Source organism: Lonchura striata, chromosome 11 (assembly GCF_046129695.1).
Source record: "Lonchura striata isolate bLonStr1 chromosome 11, bLonStr1.mat, whole genome shotgun sequence".
NCBI lineage: Eukaryota > Metazoa > Chordata > Aves > Passeriformes > Estrildidae > Lonchura > Lonchura striata.
The window spans coordinates 9,047,040-9,060,789 of NC_134613.1; the positions used below are offsets into that span (position 1 = coordinate 9,047,040).

At 39.7% G+C, this 13,750-nt stretch overlaps 1 long non-coding RNA gene across 1 annotated transcript in view; it reads right to left on the reverse strand.

Moving 5' to 3' along the window:
* Positions 1-6,060: 6,060 nt before the first annotated feature.
* Positions 6,061-13,750, reverse strand: part of LOC110483912 (uncharacterized) — a 77,825-nt gene continuing 70,135 nt past the window's right edge. The window contains exon 4 of the long non-coding RNA XR_002467652.3: positions 6,061-6,122. This is a non-coding gene — a long non-coding RNA (uncharacterized LOC110483912). The remainder of the gene's footprint in view (positions 6,123-13,750) is intronic.

Genomic DNA, 13,750 nt, shown 5'->3' on the forward strand with positions numbered 1-13,750 from the left:
TAGAACACAGCGTCCTTGAGGTCAATAATGTGTACTTAACCTTTAGGTTTTCCATGTTGTCTGCTTGTCCAGTTGGTTTATGAAGTGTATGCTAACATGGCTGGGGATTTAAGGCAGTGATAACTTGATCTCTCAAACATTCACTGCTGTTGCATGTGGATGTTGGACAAATCCATTGTGAATTCTGCTGAGCTTTCCCTGGCACTGCCTGCAGCAACTGCTGCTGCTCAGTCACAGTCTTGTGTTCTGAATGCAAGTCAATAGTGTTTATAATGTGAATGCTAAGATTGCTATCTTAACCCAGTTTTACTTTGCCTCCAAGATTTAAAATGAAAATAACCTCTTCTAGCCTTCAGCTTTTATCAAGATTCCTGTGCTTATTTGGTGGCACAAATAATGATTAATTAATTTTAAAGAGGAAATCTGATAAGAAATAAAGGCAGAACTTCAGTTGGCAGCAAGCATACCTCATTTAAAAAGAGAGTAAACATTTTTACAAAGTGATCCTTATTAGACACTAAAATATAATGCCACAATTTTGTAGAGTTTTACTTCTCTGGGAAAGCTTTAGAGCATTCTTACAGGACAGCCACAGTTAAAATATTGAGCTGGTAGTCAACAGGCTGCAAGTTCTCTTTCCAGCTCTGCAAGAAGGTTCTGTGTGTGTGGCAGAAACTCAGTCTGTGATTCCGCAGCTGACAGTCACCTCCACTTGCACAGAACTGCTGTATTGTTTGGGAAATGCCAGAGTTCTTGGCTAGCTTAGGGCTCATCAGTGACATGGAACTACAAATTGCACATGTGCGTTTGCTTCTGAAGTAAATTAAAAATGATCATTTTGTATTTCCAACAAAATGTCTTATCTTCCTAGCTCCAAATGGTGGGGCAGAACAGGAAGTAATGACAATGTTATCAAAATTCATCCTGATATCTAAAATATTCTATACAAGCATTGTGTTCCCCTCATTTCTTAATTGGAGCATTGTGTCCCTGGGTTGCTTTCTGAAAGGTTTGGATCAAAGTAATTAAAATTTTAAGGGTATTTCAGAACACAGATCAAATTAATATGATCTCATTTTTCTATTAATTTTCATTTTTATTTTCTTCATATTTGTGAGTCATCTAATATTTATGTTTATTAGACTGACTATTAGATCTTTTTTCAAACAAAATCTGCAGTGCAATCTGAGTGTTTGATAACTTGCTGGAAATGAGATTACGATCCTATGAAAACTTTTGCCTGAAGCAATGAGTGTTTCCATATGAGTAGTTCTATCGATTTAGTCTTGTATAGAAACATATGAAGGATAGGATCTGCAAAGTTATATTGTATGTACATGATGCCGAGTCTTTCAGGGGGATTTCTCTCACAGGAAGACAATACTTTTCCTCAGTGACCTTTCCCCCTGTTACTGTATAATTAAATGAGAAAGTAAATAATGTTATTATTTCTGAGCATGGACACAGTGCACACAGTAACAAATCAGATTCAAAGAATAGCTGATGAGGGGATTTGTGGAGATCCTTGATGCAAAGTTTTAAGTGCAGTACAACCAGATACCTACTCTAAATTGGCTGCCACTGTAATTAAAAGTATAAATGTTTCAAGCTGAATACATCCTATTAGTAAGATTTTAGGAAACAAAAATTTAATTTATTCACATTCGATATGGTCTGTAAATGCCACCATTATATGCTTTCCTCTGGCCTTTGATTAGCTATGGATTAATAAAACTTTTATACCTTCTTTGTCAGCCTCATTTTGAACTCTGTTTTTGCATACTGCTACTATTAAATAAATGAATTAGTGTCCAGAAATGTGTCATGCATATTACCTAGCAGCAGGAAGCATAATACAGTGGTCAGCTCCCCAGGAGCATTATAAATCCTAACACGCTCGGTAACCTGCTCATGTGGACCTATTAAAAGCTTGATGATTTAGTGAAGCAGTATTTGTGCTTAACAATGGAATTTTAGTTAATTCAAAACAAAGTAAATCATTTCCAATTACAGTATTTGAATATTCACAGTAGCTATATAAGGATGTGCAATGCTGCCAAGAAAAAAAAAAAGGCATTATAAAGGTTGACTGGAGTTTAGTGTTTCGAGTGGTTGTGGTACCTCAGCATCAAATGAACACCACTGTTTGTAAAACATATTTATTTGACATAGCTGCTTCACTGGAGAGACTATGAAGCTATAGTTTAGAATGGGCAAAACTTCCCAGCGACCGTGAAGACTTCAGTGACCAAAAAGGCTCCTGGGGGTGAGGCAGCAGCAGGAACAGCAGAGCCACCCAGCCGAGGGAGCGTTCAAATGGAGCAGGGTTGTCAGCAGAGCTTTGGGATCAATTCAGTGGCACCTTTTTTTATCTGTGCCTACACACACCTCAGCAGGGCTTGCAGGGATCTAAAGCTGCAGCTCTTGGGGGAAGTGGGTGAGAGCATCTGCCAAATTATACTGGGACTGTGTTGCAGAAGATGAGGGATTGAGGGAAGGCTCAAATGCCATGAAATGTCTTTGCAGCTTCTCTCACATGTAGCCAATGTGCTGTGCATGTGTGTGCAGACACTCAGATGTGTGGAAGATTGGCTGTTCCTTTTGAAGACAGGTCAATGTTTTCCAAACCTGTGTTTTCAACCCAGGTTTAGAATTGTGGCTATGCCTTAAAATGCTGATATGGTTCAAGAAAGGCACTGGTTTATGTTTATGAAAGCATAATTTCCTAATGCAAGTAGAATACAGCCAAATAATCATCACATGAAAGCATAGAACTGCATGAAGAGGACTTATTAACTCTTTCTCTGCCCAGCTGACTTGCACTGTATGGTGCAGACAGAAGGTGGGGGAATAGGTGAAGTGCCAGTCTCCAGGCAGATTTTATATCTTCATTAATTCTCATTACTTTTAAGAAATTTATTCTGACAACGTTTTCCTTTATGGGTGACATTTGCTATCTTCAGGTATATAAACCTGTTGCTGTTAATTTGGATTGCATTATTCCTACAAGTGTCTCTCTGATTCTTGCAATTTTCAGGCCTCAATTCCATTAATAATCTTAAAAATATCAGTATTTGCTCCTTGTGGCTTATTGGTCTCAGCATAATGACTTCTGTTTGAAGATGATGGCAGTCATGTGATATCACCTACTTATTAAAAAGTCCTGAGGAGAGAGGCTCGGGAATAGATTTGTCATTAAAACCAATGCGTTCTATGAAGTCTGAAATACAAAGTATCACCAGTATCCTCAGAAGCTTTCTTAGTTCATTGTGGCTGTTACAGTACGGGATACAGCCACGTGCTGCAGAGCAAATTAACAAGCCTAGAGCTGCAGAAACAGACCCGTGGAAGATGATACATGATTTAGAGGGATAAATTTGGACAATAAAACATGACTATAAGGATCTTATAGATTATAAAAAATGAGGTGATGATCACTCGTTTAAAAACCTGTTTATATGCCATGGAAAAGTTCTGTGCAGGTTCCTACTATGTTGTCTCAGAGGTAAGGACTGCCACCTGATGGGAAGGCTGCTCAAGGGGCTGCTGATTGTATTTGCAGGTAATTGTCAGCATTTGTGAAAATTGCTGTGGGGATGTGACCTCACAGGCATTCAGCAGAATGAGGTGGTCTTAATTAGCATTCAAAACCATAAGGAAAGGGAGGAACAGGGTAACCAGTACCATCATGGTGAGGGGAAATCTCTGTTGTGACTCCAACAAGAATTGCTCTCTGTGTGTAGCTCTATTTTTCCTTTTTAAGGGTTATATTTATGGACCAGTCTTAATCAGTTCTTAGCATTCATGATCAGTAACATAAGTTGATGTGAATGTTAAAATTCAAGTAAGTTTTAAAGTTTCCATTGAGACTTGTTTGCTTCTTCAAAACAGGAAATTACCTGGCCTGAAAGAAACCTGCTGAAGATTATGCAGGATGCTTTGCAGGAATATGTATGATCCTTTTTCATTTTAATGAAACTTTACTAACATATGGCTGAAGGAAACAAACACAAATAGGTTCAACCTGGCCAAAAGCATTAAATCAAATATAGCAAGTGTACTCATTATCCATTCATTGTTGTTTCAGAGTTACTCTTGATTGCCTAAGAAATCTTAGAAATTAGAAAATCCCTCAGTTGGGGCAAAACATGAATAACACATATAAATAAGAACACAGACTGTATTTCAAGCCCTTAATTTCTTATTTGTGTGAGAGCAAAGCTAAAAGAACTTGCTATACAAATAAAATCAAGTAAATTGCAGTTTAGTTAAAATACGGTTGATGTGGTCAGGATTTTGGAGCCCAAGTTCAGTGATAAAGTTCAATGATAAAGGCTCTTAGGGTTTCTAACTACTAAAGCAACAACTTTGTCTCTACATAGTACATGTTATTAAGTCAATATTAAGTTTGTTCTACTAAACTGATTTTTTAAAGAATATTGATGACAGCACTAGCAGTATTTATTCTGGACTATATATCTTGAATCCACATGCCTCCAGGCATATGCAGAACCTTTCCATAGAAAGCATAAAACTGAGAGCGGGAATCTGGTCTAAACATTATCTCATATATTCTGGCAACTTTGACAGAACTGTGGAGATCCTCCCAAAATGCCAGTGCAGAGATCCTGCCCTGGTGATTGTGGGGATGGGACTCTGAAATGAAATAGATTCCCGTCATCTAAACTTTTAGAAGTGTTCTTTTTATAGGTATGCAAAAGCTAAAATATTTTTTAAAGTCTCATAAGCTAATAAAGCTGTCCTACCTGCAGGGTTCTTTGATGTAAGATCACTGTGGACTCTGAAGTTCTTGTCCAGCCCCTTCATCAAACAGCTCTGGGAGCACCTTTCACTTCTCAAAAACAGGAAATGTGCTGGATCTTCAGCAGGAATTGGCTTTAGAAACTCTGGAAATTTCCCAGTGTTCATAGTCATATGACATCTTTCAACAGGATATGAAGGGACAAATTGGAGTTTATTTGTAGAACTAGTTAATTAGTTGTTTATATATGGCAAAAAAGCTATTAAGCTTTAATTCTGCTTTGCATTTGGTTAAACCCAGTGATGCACATTTCTACACCCACTTGTGTAGAATTTGTGTGGTTTTTATCTCTGACTTGTGTTTAAGAAAATGGGAGCTGTCCACACTTTGAGTTTGTTTAAATCTACTTTTCACAGAATGTATAGACATATTTTTTTTTTTCCTCTTCTGCATACCTTCTGTCTACGTAGGTATGTCTTTGTGCATGTGGATGGGCCGTTTGTTCCCAATAGTGCAAGGAACATCTGTAAAAAGGACATACCTCACTGACAGTGGCAGCGTGCCAGGAATATGCCCCAACTCCTGCTCTCAAGGACACAAGTTTGTGCCACAGCTCAGACACAGTGTGCAGGGCAGGAAAATGTAACCCCACTTTAATGCACATTTACAAGATCCCTGCTCTCCAGTGTGGTGTAATGAGTACCCCATGTGCAGTTTGTATCACTGTTAAAGCAGCACTGGTGGAAACACCAAAAGAAATGAACATGTTAAAATATTGTGATCTGTCCCACAGCGTACTGTTCTTCAAGGGCTTGGTGATTAGAGGTTTTGTTTTCGTGCAGCAAATGTTACTTACTCACAGAGAAGCCCTGCAGAGAGACTGAGGGACTTACACAGGCTGTGTTTGCTCAGGGGATGGGGCTGGGCTGGGCAGGGCTATTTCTTCCATGAAGAGACCCATCACTGAGGGGGTTTGGGAACCTCTTCAGGTTTTGTGCCATGGCTCTGCTTTTGATTATGTGCATAAATAGGTGTTCTGCAGAGTGGCTGACTTAGTTCAGTCAGTTCGATTGATAATTAGAAATGACGAATACGAGATCAGTGCAAATCATGAGGATAAAAACACTGGGACTATGAACCCCCTCAGTGGTAACCACACATGTACAAACCAGAATTCAGTCTAAACCAATTTCTTGGTTTAGACCTTGTGGGTTTCCAGTGCCTTTCCAGGGTGGAATGTGGGCTGAGCAGTGTTGCAGGCTGGCTTCTGCTCCTGTCCAGAACTGGATGAATGCTTTTCTAAAGTTTGAAGGCCTCCAATGAGATGCTCTTGGATTTGTTGTTGCTGGTATTTTCCCCCCTAATCAAAGAAACAAAAAATTAAATACTTCAAAGAAAGCATTTGATGTGAATTTGCAGGTATTTTGTGAGAAATTAAAATTGTAGTGAACAGAAACTTGTTTTAATGGATGAATTTTTTTCCTTAAATATATCTTTTGTCAGGTGCATTCCATTTCATACAGCAATGAGACCTGAAAAAAAATGGTAATTGGGTTTTTGTATGTTTTTTCTTTCCTTCTTCCCTCTTTCCTTTTCCTCCTCTGAAAGTGCAATGTCTCTGCAGTTAGGAAAATAGACTGCTGTCAGGAGATAATTTATCAGACGGTGGAGGTGTTCTGGTTTGAAAACAAAACCAGTGAGAGACTCCAAGTTAGAAATACAATTTATTGGGAAAAGGGAAAAAGACAAAAATACATGCAATGACAGAAAAGGAAGACCACTGACAAAGTCAGAATACAACCTGACACCCCTCTGGCCAGCGTGCTGGTAGCAGTCCAAACTGGAGTGGCTGCAGGCCTCTTGGAGTGGCAGATGCGGTTGCTGTGTCTGCTCAGAACCCTGTGGAAAGGCTGCTCCTCTGTCTAGGAGCTCTGGAGAGTGTTATCTCTGAGTCATTGATGGGCCCGTTAACAGGAGATAAGGAAAACTGCCCAGAGGCAACTGCTACTCGGATGGGAATAGGAAACATCTTGGTGCTTCAGTGTTGGATAGGAGGAAATCCTGAAGTGTTTGAGGATAGTGGTTACATTTCTTCAATTTCAAAATATTTTGAAAGTTTTCAGGGAAAAAGGGGGTGGTGGAAATGGGAGAAAAATAAGTTGTATACATACTTTCATGTTTAGGCACAAGATTGAGATGAGAGATGTGAAGCTTGCTACAAAAAAAGGGAAGATTTTAAATAAACTCAAATAGAATGGAGGATTAATTTAAAACAAACTGGAATATAAATACAGTTTTATAGGGAAAAATAATCGGAGAACTTTTTGATGATTTGTCCATAGAGTCATATTTTTCAATAGGATTTTTTATTTTCCCCTTTTCGATAATTGATGCAATCTCTTTTTGAGTTAGGAATGAACACTATTTACATTTACTGTTTGAACTGACATTCAGAAAGTCTGAATGACTTGATGGTGATGTCAGAGGCAGCCCAGCAGAGCTAAGAACAGATCCCTTATCTACATCCTGGATTTGTATTCCTTGGGAAGAAATCTTTCATGGTCACAGCTGGTAAATCCCAGTCACTCCCTTTCTCTGCAAGGCTAGGGTGGAAGGCTGGGCTGTGTGACACACCACACTGGGTGACAGTGGCACACAGCACTGGGTGGCAGCAACACACCGCACTGGGTGACAGTGACACACCGCGCTGGGTGACAGTGACACACTGTACTGGGTGGCAGCGACACACAGCACTGGGTGACAGTGACACACCATGCTGGGTGACAGTGACACCATGCTGGGTGACAGTGGCACACAGCACTGGGTGGCAGCAACACACTGCACTGGGTGACAGTGACACACCGCGCTGGGTGACAGTGACACACCGCGCTGGGTGACAGCGACACACTGTACTGGGTGGCAGCGACACACCGCACTGGGTGACAGTGACACACCGCACTGGGTGGCAGCGACACACCGCACTGGGTGACAGTGACACACTGTACTGGGTGGCAGTGACACACAGCACTGGGTGACAGTGACACACTGTACTGGGTGGCAGCAACACACAGCACTGGGTGACAGTGACACACCGTGCTGGGTGACAGTGACACACCGCGCTGGGTGACAGTGACACACTGTACTGGGTGGCAGCAACACACCGCACTGGGTGACAGTGACACACAGCACTGGGTGGCAGTGACACACTGTACTGGGTGGCAGCAACACACCGCGCTGGGTGACAGTGACACACCGCGCTGGGTGACAGCATTTGTCACCTCTCAGGGACATGCCAACCTGCCTGTCCTGAGCATCTTAGCTTGCTTTGAGCAAATGCTCTGCAGCCTCTGGGGTGACCCTACGGAGCTTCATGTGTACGGGGTGAGTTTGTGTGTCTGTCAGGAAATACACAGCGATTCTCAGAGGGATCAGCGGGACTTTTAGGAAGGTCAGCAGCTGATGGAGCTGTGCTAGAATGCCAAATCTTTGGTTCCAGAACTATTTCAAATTTTGTTCAATTTCTAATTTCAGGGCATTATTTTTGTTTAGACATTCCTTCTGCCTGGTATGTTGGCTGCTTGGCCTGCTTCTTGTACTCTTGTGCCTTCTTAAGTGTTTGGAAATGTTTGTTTAGGAGTAACTGCAGCTTTCCTGCTATATAAATTTTCCATTGGTTTAGCTTATTAATAAATGCCTTTTATTACCTTTTGAAACCAAAAAGTTAAAAAGGAAAATTTTCTCTCTTAACCTAGAGAAAGTAAGAACACTGTTCTAGTGTCGATTGCTGGAGTGTAAAAATCCTAAGTCAGGAATAAAATTCTGAGAGACAATATCCTCAGTTTTTTCATTAATATAAAATCACATCATCTATTAAAAGTGTAAATTTGTGTCTTGCAGACTTAAGACTGCTGGTTACTGGAACAAAAATCATGTGTGTGTTGGTTTTTATTATTAACTCTAGCTTTGAATTAGAATTCCCTACATTACAGCTTGGAGCTAAACTCTGTTTACAAAACAGTATTTACACTTGACTAATTTTGCAGATCAAACTAATTAAATCAATTAAACTGGTGATTAACCAAATGAAGGCTGATTGCAAAAATTAGTGGGTTTATTTTGGAGGACTGGAAGTAAGCTAATTACTGCAGTGATTACTTGAACCTGGAGTACTCTAAATGTGGTATAAATTGAAACCTCATAGTGAATTAGACTGGGAATTCATTACAGTTTAAAGCACTGTTAATACTATTTAGGCTGCTACTCCTGTGTGAAAATTTCACTCAGTATTTTGTGTACTGATAAACAATCATTTAGTCTGTGTCCTTTTAAATAACACCAAGCAATTTCACACAGTATTTTTTTTTCTTGAAGCTGAGTCACAAGACTGTTTTTATGAAAATGAAGTTACTAAAACTGTCAGTCATATTCCTGCACTGTGCATGATGGGAAATGTAGTCCAACCAAGTCTCCCTCCATCATGATGAAACCAAATGTTCTATTTTGGCTTCACATTGTTGCCACAGCATTTTTGGGGTTGATGTCTTTCCCTGTGTTTGCCACCTCCAGCTGTTGGCTCGGTGCACAGAAGAAACGGGGGTTGGGTTCTCTTTCCCTGCTCATCACTTAATTGTTGGCACAGCACAAAATGATCTGTACTAATCTTAATTTGTTGCATTTCACGCTCATACTTGGGAATGTGGTGCTGTAGAAGGATTTTAGAAAATGAAAAAGATCTGTAAGATTACTTGCTCATTTTGTTTGCCAATGCAAGCTATTCCCTGTAGGATACTTCCCAGGCTATTTCATTCCTCCTTGCTTTGCCAATTAACAATGGAATATAAATGTCTCCTAAAAATGACCTATATTATAGAGTTCCTTCAAGCACCTCTCCTTGCAAGGGGGTTAATGAAATTGCACAGAATTAAAATAGAAAGACCTCAAAGAACTGGAATATTTTGTAGTTTGTGCTTATTGCCTATTATACTTATGACTATTGTAAACATGCTTTGTTTTAAGCTTGTTTTGTAGGATCTTTCATTACATCCCTCATCTAGGGAAGGGTTCAGTTTCAGTCCTCATTGGTCCAGTGAATCCAGACACGTGAGAGTTATGCTGCATAAGTGGCTTTTATTCTGCATGTTTTTGTGGGTTTGGATTTTTTTCTCATGCACATGAACACAGGTCCCACTTGTTTAAAAACAATTTTTTGTAGACCAAAATGCAGATGTCACTCCTTCATTTTGTTGTCCTCTAAGCTATGTCCCACTCCATATGGAGCCATATGTAGGCCTTTTGCAGTATTCTCTTTAGAAACTGTTCGCTGGGGATAAGGAAATAACTACTTACAACAAAAAGAAAATGTATTAAAAGTAGAACCTGTACTTTACAATCCTTTGTAGCTGCTTAATTGGGAATTGTTCATTTTACTGCTGACATTGCTGGGTGCCATTTATCAAGGGGAACTTCAGACATAAAGAAAAGTATCTAAATCTAAAGGTATTAGAAAAGGTAGAAGGTGCCAATGAAGCCATTTTGATGGGCAAGTAATCTGAACTGAGATTACTTATGGGACTGGCTGAGGAAAAGGTGGTGATCAGCCAAGGGATGAGACAGGAAACTTGGTGAGCCATTGCAAAGGCTCAGCACGAGCCAGTAGTAATGGAAGGCAGCAGTGGGCAGGATTTTGGCTATTTTTGAGCAGATCTGGAGTGTCAGAGCTGCAGATGTTGCCCTCTGTGTGCACCAGAGGCTCCCCCATGTGAAGGCAGGGCCTGGCTCTGCGAGGGGCGCAGTGCTCAGCACTTGGTTATCACAGAGCTGCGCGAGAGCAGGGAGCAGCGAGGGTGGGAGCCCCCAGAGAGAGCTGCCACCCCGGGGCTGAGCTCTGGGAGCTCTCTAAAGGCTGCTGCTCTGTGGAGGCTGAAGCTGAGATGTGCTCACACGTGTTGAGGAGCTCTGGGCCCAGGGAGAGACCAGGGTGTGCTCAGCGTTGTGCTCCAGAGCGTGACAGCAGAGCTCGTCGCACGGGAGGAAAGGGAATGGCCAGGGCGGCAGTGGGCAGGAGCTCCAGCCTTCCTGCTGGTGGCACGGGGAACGCCCGGCCTCTCCTGCTCTCCTCAGGTGTTGGAAAGCAGAAGTTCTGAAAGGACTTGGGAAGGTGGGCTTTTCACTATGACATATTTGCTTTAGGGTTTTATTTGAGTGTGTCCAAGTAAACTATCTAAAAAACAGATGTAGGAATACCAAGATGATCCATATCACTATATATAGACAGTTTAAAAAGAAAATTACATTTCCTTCTTGGGCAGATTTCTACTCCTAGAAATCACGTTCTCCAAAAACAGTCAGATATGCAAGTTTGTATGTGAAAGTCACATGAAAAATAAGCCTAATTTTTTTTTTCTTTTTTAGCAAATATATAATTTTCCATAACTGCCATTGCAAGCTACATATTTTCTTTCTTGGAAAGAGGAGTTTTATTTATTTGTATTGGAATTAAAATATATAAATGCAGATTACTAGCTGAATGCTTTAAGGGAAGAAGCCATGTGTGTGAAGTACAAGGAAATGCCAATGCTTGATTGAACACTGTACCAAAATAAAGCACTTTCTCATACTCTGTGCTCATCAAAAATTCCTTATAAAGCTCTCTAAAGCAAAGCAATCTAAATGGTAGCTTGTTTTATAAACTAAGTCAATGTAACTTGTCATTATTTGAATAGATTCATGTAACTATCAACTTTTTGGTTTTTGATGCAGTTTTTTAGAAGTTACATTCTGCAGTATCAATCTGAAGCAAGTTTGCAAGTCTTGGGGAGGTTAGACTGCAATAAGTTTGCCCCACAATGTCAATTTTCACCTATTCTCCATTATTTAATGCCAGAGCAGAAAGAGACTCTCTTTCTGGGAGCTTCAAATGGTTATTATTCATTTATATTGTGTTACCACCTGGAGTGCTCATCTAGGTTGTATATATTGTGGGATTTCCACAAGAGCTTAGGAGACAAGTATGTGAAAAGAGAGAAAACTGAAGGAAAGCATTCATTAACCAACACAACAAAGGTCTATGAAGTAGCTCCAGTAACCCTGTCTAGAGAAAAATTGTTTAAGAAAGAGGGGTGTGCACTCTTAATAAATTCATAATGTAAAAAATGCATTATTTTTCTCAAGGAGATAGCAATATTATTCAAAACATGCTAAAGTGGGCAGGATATCCCAGGAGTAATTGTGAATTATTAGGTCATAGGGACCTCATTGCAAACTATTTGCAAAACTTAATTGGTGTAATAAATAAAATATGCATGCAAATTAGACTACTTTCTGAATTAAAGGAATCTGTTATCCAGCATTGCAAGGATTCATCCTAATTTAATAGGTTTTATATACAGTTTGAGATGGCCATGTTTCATATTTGTCCTGAAAAAACTAGATGGTATTTAACTAAGCCTGAACCAGCCAACTCGTGGCATCTGATAAATGTCAGTGTGTATCACTGGCAGGGTGACACTGGACTCCAGTGTGAATGTGACAGTATCTTATTTAATTTAGTGCACTGAACAAAGCGGCTAAGCAAGGTGACAAAATTAACAGTCCTATTTGCTTTATTCTGTTGAAAAAGACTCCTTCAGTACTGAAGCTAAAAATACTAGTAGCTTTGAAAGTTCTGTTTGAAGCTCTGTTATTTATTGATTTATTTTCTATTCATATTAGAATTCTAGTAGTGGAAAGAAGAGAGCCAATGAGTGTAGCTGATTTCATTACCCTAGATATAAAACAGGGAGTCTGTAGTCATGGTAGTCATGTAATGACTTTGTATCCTAAAGCAAAATCTGAAAGAATCAAAGTGAAGAATCTCTTAGAATAAATATAATAGACGGATATGAAGAAGCAGTTAACATTCTCTGTCTAATAGCATTGCTAGGCTCAATAACACTGTCTTGTCATCAACCCCAAATCAAGTATTGCATCTGCTTTTTTAAAGCAGTTGATTGAATGAATACAAATGTCTTGCTGTTGTCACTTGGGATAGCACTTCATACATCCCATTTTCTAGCCTCTAATTATTCCATTTGTAGACATGAATGCCATTTAGATGTAAGCTAATTCAGCATGGTAACTCAATTAGATTTGTACTGACTAGGATTTATGAAACATCAATGGATTCTTGGTGAGACCAATGGGACTACCAGTTATTTATCCCTAAGTCTTACTGATACTGCCTCTCAGGAGCTCAATTAAACACGCCAGTGATGAGAATATTTTGTAACAGTAGTCTTCCACAATTAGTCTAAGATTTTTGTAAAGCATACCACATGTAAGGCAGGGCATCATGTATTATGCAATACAAAGTTCTCATCTGACTAGTTCATGATGTTGAAGGGTAAAAGAAAAGAAATTCCCATCATTGTGTTGTTGTTGTAATTATAGAAACAAAACTTGAATTGAGTTCATAGAAAGAATGATGAAAATTCTGCTTTGCCGATTGGAAAAGTAAAACTCAAACTATGTTTATGAAAGAGTATCTGCATCTTGCAGGCTACAAACGGATTTCTCTATTAATATTGGTCCCCCTGAAAACCATGAGTTCCTTGTGTGGGTTTAGAGCTCTCATTGCACTTGATCCTGGGATCATTTTTTTGTTCCAGTTTTGAGAAATAAATTCCATGTTGGGAATGCTCACTGAAATTGTGGATCTTAAACAATGGGAAGACACTGCATGAGTAAATCTGTGTTTATTGTCATTAGATGTTTAAACCATTAAATCTTAACAATAAAATACTGTGGAATTAGTTGTTAGTAGAAACTGAATTATCATTATCAGACAGTATCAGAGTCTGCAGTGAGCAAAGAGAGTGTTGGAGAGAATTATTTTATTCTTCTGGCAGAAGAGGTGTTTGGGACACACTCTGCTTTCCCCACTGCTCTGTAGACTGGGAAAGTGAACTGCTGCAAGACTGGGATTTTATGTCAGTGTGTAGGATGAGTGGG